The sequence below is a fragment of the Eulemur rufifrons genome, chromosome 15, assembly GCF_041146395.1.
Source record: "Eulemur rufifrons isolate Redbay chromosome 15, OSU_ERuf_1, whole genome shotgun sequence".
Lineage (NCBI taxonomy): Eukaryota > Metazoa > Chordata > Mammalia > Primates > Lemuridae > Eulemur > Eulemur rufifrons.
The window spans coordinates 77,514,493-77,520,492 of record NC_090997.1 but is presented as its reverse complement, the minus strand read 5'-3'; positions in this window follow the sequence as shown (position 1 = coordinate 77,520,492).

The following is a 6,000-nucleotide window of genomic DNA, read 5'->3' as shown; positions in this document are numbered from 1 at the left end:
AAGCGTTATTTGCATCCTATCATATCAAGGGTACACGCTATCAATATGACAAATCACTGTTTAATGTTGACTTTGATGATACCTGATTAAGCTGGCGTTGGCCAAGTTTCTCAACCGGTAAGTTAATATTTTTTCCTCATTTCAACACTGTGTTCTTTGGAAGCAAGTTACTATGCATATGCCACATTAAAGTCTGAGAAGTTATGCTCCACCTCCTTGGGGAGTTTAATATCTACATAAAGTACTTGAAATTCTTCTGCTTAGGGTATTTGCCTATTTTCCCTCATTTATTTATTTTTTCAACTATTTGTTTATATCAGCATGGACTCAGGAATATTTATTTTATAAATTGGATTATAACCCAAACTATGTTATTAAGTTTTTGGTTCAAATTTTTCCACATTTGGCCATTGAAACTCTCAGTAGGCTACTGTGTCCTATTGATATACCCCACCATTGTGGGATGTATGTGATTTTTGTTTCTTTGGTTTTTTCAAATATTTCCTTTCTGGCATTAAAAATGCTCCAGGCTCATCTTGTATATTTTCTACTACACTCCTGAAATCAGTCATTTTTTCCAAGGAGCACTGGTTCCTTTGACTGGAGAATGGTGTTAGAAACCAAGATCTTGGTACTACGAGTGCTCATTACTACTGAGGTGTTGTTGCTTCTAGGCCCTCGCTGATGACAGGGCAAAGAAATACATGTACATGTGTGGTATCCCATAGACACTCACATATTTATAAACGTTTTATATGTAAAGAAAGAGAGCCATATGGAATGGTGTTAGTGTGGTACTCAGGGCCATATGATGTAACACCTTCCGATCAGGAGGAAAAATTAAGGTTTTACATCAACCATTAGGCAAAATCTGGAAGGTTTTAAGAAGGAAGATAAGTGACGTAACTGACTTTGTAAATGGTTACTCTGGCTGCTGTGTGAAGAATGAGTTTCAAGAGGCAAGAGTGGAAGCTGGGAGAGCAGATAGGAGGTTCCTGCAGTAGCCAGAGAAGAGATAACAGTGTTTTGGTCTAGGGAAACAGGAGGGAGAATGAGAAGTACTGGGATTCAGTTTATATTTTAGAAATAGAATGAACTTTATTTTCTGATGTTTTGCATATGGAGTAAGAAAAAAGAGAGAAACCTTTGGTTGGTAATGTTGCCGAGATAAGGAAGACTGGGTTGTCTGGGTATCTGTTGCTATGTAACAAATGACCCAAAAATGTATCTTCCGTTTATTACTTTATTCTCGCTTCTTGTTTCTGAGGGAGAGGAATTCATGAAGGGCTTGATGGGGCTGTCCTGGCTCAGGGCCTATCGTGTGGTTGCATGCAATCAAATGGACTGTCTCTTTCTCTCTCTCTCTCTCTCTCTTTCTTTTCATATAGCCTTAGGCTTCTCCAAGTGGTCTTTCTGTGTGGACTAGTTTGCGCTTCCTTAGTGTAGTCAGTCGGCCTCACATAGCAGCTTATGGCTTAAGTGAATAGGGTTGAAGCTGAAAACCTTGTGTCGTCTACCCTCAGAAGTCACTCAATGTCATTTCTGTATCACTTTACTGGTTTTAAGTGAGTCTGTGAGTCACAAGCCTGTCTGGATTCACAAGAAGGGAAATCAGACCTTTTCTCCTGATGGAAGAATGGCAGAACTGTAGAAGAGTACACTGGATGCAAGATATCATTTCAGTCATGTTTGAAAAATAGTGTTTGCTGAAGAGTGCCCTTTGACCTCTATATACATCTCTCTTACATGCAAAATACCCCTCCAAAGACCTACCAAAATTCTTGTCTCATTTACATCATCAGGCTTGGGCTCAGAGACAGGGAGCTTAACATTTAAATCAGATCTACTGGCAATTAAAAGTCGTCAGGTGTTTGGATTTGGTTCCTTGAGTACTGTTTTCTGTCTGAAAACCTATGAGCCAAAGAAGGGCCTTCTCTTCCCCATGGACACCCAACATACAATGGTAGAACAGGTGTTCAATAGCTGCGATTGACACTCCCACTCAAAAGGGAGGCAAAAGGCAGGCATGCAACTGTCACTGCTCCATAGCAATTCTGGGATGCAGCCAGCCATATGATTACAGTCCTTTGATTAGGTTTTATTCCCACTCCCTGGGAGTTGTTCTCTATGTGCCCTTGCTCCTCTCCCTGGGCTCTTGTCTCTATCTTCAGTCATCTTTTCTTTTCCAATAAAAGTCTCTTCTGTTTGCTTTTGATTACATCTGTCATCCAATTTTCTGCCCTTAGAAGTTCAAGAATCCAAGGGCCTGTTTAAATTTTGGATTTTCTCTGATACAATCCTTAAAAATTTAAAAATTTTATAGGCTTCCTATGCAACAATTTATAATTTACCTCATTAGACAAATGCCACACCCATAGATATCTTCAAGGTATACCCTTCTCTTAATCTCTGTGATGAGCGCAAAAAGTCTTCTCTACCTTAGGCTCACAGTTGAGGTTGCTGAGGGACAATGCCCTTACGATCTTTTTATTTAATTGAAAGGATTATGAGGCATACCTGTAGGGAGTTTTCAGTCCTTTTTGTTTGTCTGAAAAGTTCCTTCAAGTTCCAACTTAGGTCTTTCTGATAATTCTATAGTCACATTTTGGCCTCAGACACTTTCTTATTTTGGAAGCTTTTGCTAGCCGAAAAGACAATTTTGGGGGTCTTTGCAAATTCTTCAAATTTAATTTAAAAACCTGAATACTTTGTGTTTTAGTTCATTTCTTTCTTTTCATTTTATTATAGGCAGCTGGAAGAAACCAGGAAGCGCTCAGCACTTTGCCTGGAAATCTCCTTAGATAGATCACCAAGTTCATTAGATACATTTTCTATTTTCCATGTTACCTCAGATGACAGCTGTGCTTAACTTTCTGTCACTGCACGAAAGGATCTCTTTTCCTTAACCTTCAAATAATGTTTTCCTCACTTTCCTCCAAGTTTTCACTGACTCCTTGAGACCTTTTAAGATTCTGCAAATTTTTCTCCAGGTCTTTTAGGCTTGTCTTAATAGTTTCCACAAGACTCTACCAGCTTCTGCCTGGCTCCAAACCCAATGTCACCTATTTGTGATAAGTGGCACTCCACTTTCAGGTACCAAATTCAGTTTCAGTTATCTCTTGCTGCATAAAAATGTGTGTCAAAAACGGTAATAGTTTTATCACCTCTTATGGTGGTTTCGTGGGTCTGGAAATGGAGAAGGGTTTGATTGTATAGTTCTGGCTCAGGGTCTCATCTAATTGCAGTCAGATAGTGACTGAAGGTGGAGCAGCTGAGGGCGCTTCTCTGTCTCTCTCGTCAGGTAGTCTTAGGGCCTCACTATGGGTCACTCTGTATGGGTTAGTTTGGGCTTCCTTATCGTGTGGGGGCCTCAGGGCACTTGGACTGCTTCTGTTGCATTTCAGGGATCCAATGTAAGAGTTTGAGCAAGTGAGAAAGAGGATGAATTGCTCGTAATCATTTAGACTTAGAATTTGCCCAGCATCATATCTCCCACATTTGATTGGTTTCAAGTGTGTCATAGTGTTAGGTAGATAGTGAGGGATTCTGGGTTTCCTAGGGAAGAAAGTGGGTGCTGTTGCTTTGGTGCAATTGCCCCACCTGGAAAGAAGGCTCCCATCTTAGTCCTGCTCTACCCTAATCTCCCAAGCAACTGCCATACCTGGGGAGGGAGGAATACCCTATGAATCGGCCGATCATAACAGCATGCCAGCTGCAAAAGAATGCAGAGGACTCTCTAGCCCACAGGCCAAACAGCATAAGTACCATGGAGTCCAGAAATTGACCTAGAACAACACACATGCATAGTTAAGACTCAGGTCATGCAACTCCCAACTGTCCAATCAAAGGGGTTCCATGGTGACATCTGAGCCACAGGGAGGTCCCAATCTGGGCAGTAGAGAACAAGATGCAGACCATAACCAAGGCCCTTTTTCCCTTCTGTTGGCTCTCCTTTTGCTGCAACAGTGGGTCCGGTTATCATTTGTGGCGTATGTATCATGCTCTGTAAACCTATGTCTTGCTCTTGCTCTATAATCCTATCTTTCTCTCCTCAATAAACCTCTTTTTCTTGCTTGCCTTACTTTGGTGTGTCTGGTCATTCTTTGGTCCTGGGTGCACTAAGAACTGACAATATGACCACACAGATTCAAGGAGACAGAATTATATTGCTTGGAGAAAGGAAAGAGTAGAAAGGAACAATTTTGTTTATCTTATTAGCACAAGCATCCTTTGCCTTTGGCTTGCAAAGATATGGAGATGGTAGACCTATTGAAAAAAGAAGTTCAAGGTCCTATGAAAAGAGAGTCCCTCTGCTACCTAGGAACAAGTTAAAGATGATTACTTCTTTTTGTGGTAAAATATATATAACCTAAAATTTACCATTTAATTGTATAATTCAGTGGCATTAAGTATATTCACAAGGTTGTGCGACTATCACCACTCCTCAGCAGAGGTAATTACTTTTCGGGGAGGACCAGGTTCAGGAAACCTGAACCATGTCCAATCACAAGAAAGGAACCATAGCTCCAAAAGAGGAACTGGGCTAAAACAGAAAAAAGATTTTGGGCTGGGACTTACCATTAGTGTAAGAATGAGGAGAGCTTGTTCTGGAGTTCATGCATTGCTGAGAAATCCTGTTGTCAGCAGCCACAATGACATGAGGAGGCAAGGCCATCCCTGCGCAGTGGAAAAACATTGGACTGATCAGGATCAATTTCTCACAGTGACACAGTACAGCAGAGGCCAAAGCAATGAAGATAACAGGCTGTTTAAACTTGGCCTTCTTAATGTTAATTAAACAGTTTTGTTCCTGAATGCCAACTCATGAAAGAAATTGGACTTCTCTCTAATCAGGTGATGAAGTGATCAGTTGGGAAAATAAAGCAAATATGACCATATTTTGCTCTCATTTTATATAACTCTTTATGCTGGTTCCTTATATTTAAGAAAGAGTATACCGATCTTCAAAAACTAGAGAAAGTTGACTTTGAATTTACTTTCAGTTTAATATATTCTGAACAACTGTGTTCACTCGAATGGGGTTATTACATTTCTGACTTCCAGTAACTCAGACATTAGAACAGATAAGGAAAGTGACAAACCCGTTTTTATTCTAGCATTATTATAACTCTTTGCTGTCAGGAAAGCCAGGCTGTTTTGCTTCGTTTCTGTAAGAAATTGTCAGTTGATAGGCAAAACTTCAAGAATAATTAAAGAAATGGGATATGTACACTCTCTTGGGAAAATCAATCTCCTGCAAATGTATTTAAATGAATTCAGTATCCTTTCCTTTTAATAGCGTTTATCTGGGCGAAAACATTTATTTTAGATTTTGTTATGGCACCCAGAAAACTATGATGCCTCTTTAAAAATAAATTATAGGGTAAAAGTCACAGAAGAGCATGATTGAAAAGCAAAAGTCTCAGGAACATTCCCTGTGTATCTTCCACTGTCTTAAGTGCACTCAAAGCATGCCAAATCAATCTCAAAACACTTCCTGTTACCTGAGACGCTCTTGAAGTGTCTTGGTAAATGTTTAATGCATCCCTATCTCTTATTCAGCATATCAAGAGAAGAGAGATTTGTTTTTGGCAGGGGTTGGCTTCGGTAAATGCCACAGGTTAATTCAGCAGGTACTGTTGTGTCTGTGCAAATTGTGAAGGTTTGACAGCCGCCCAGAAATACTGGCCATTCTCTTTGGAAAATCAGATTTTGACACTTGGATTAGGGCACAGATGAATGTATATTCATCTGTTCACCTCACCTCCTCCTCCACAAAAACACAAAAAGATTGTTTTTATCAATACAAAGATGCCTGCTTTGAGAATTCTGCAGGCCATAGTGTTTGTGTTTCAAACTGGAGATGTGTGAGCAGAGCTGTTTACAGGACTGACATGATACTAGTGCCATCGAAAAGGTTTGTCATGGACTGGTACACTTGGGTGTTGTGCCTGCGTGTTATTTCATTTAAATCACACCGCAGGACCCTTTGGGAGATAC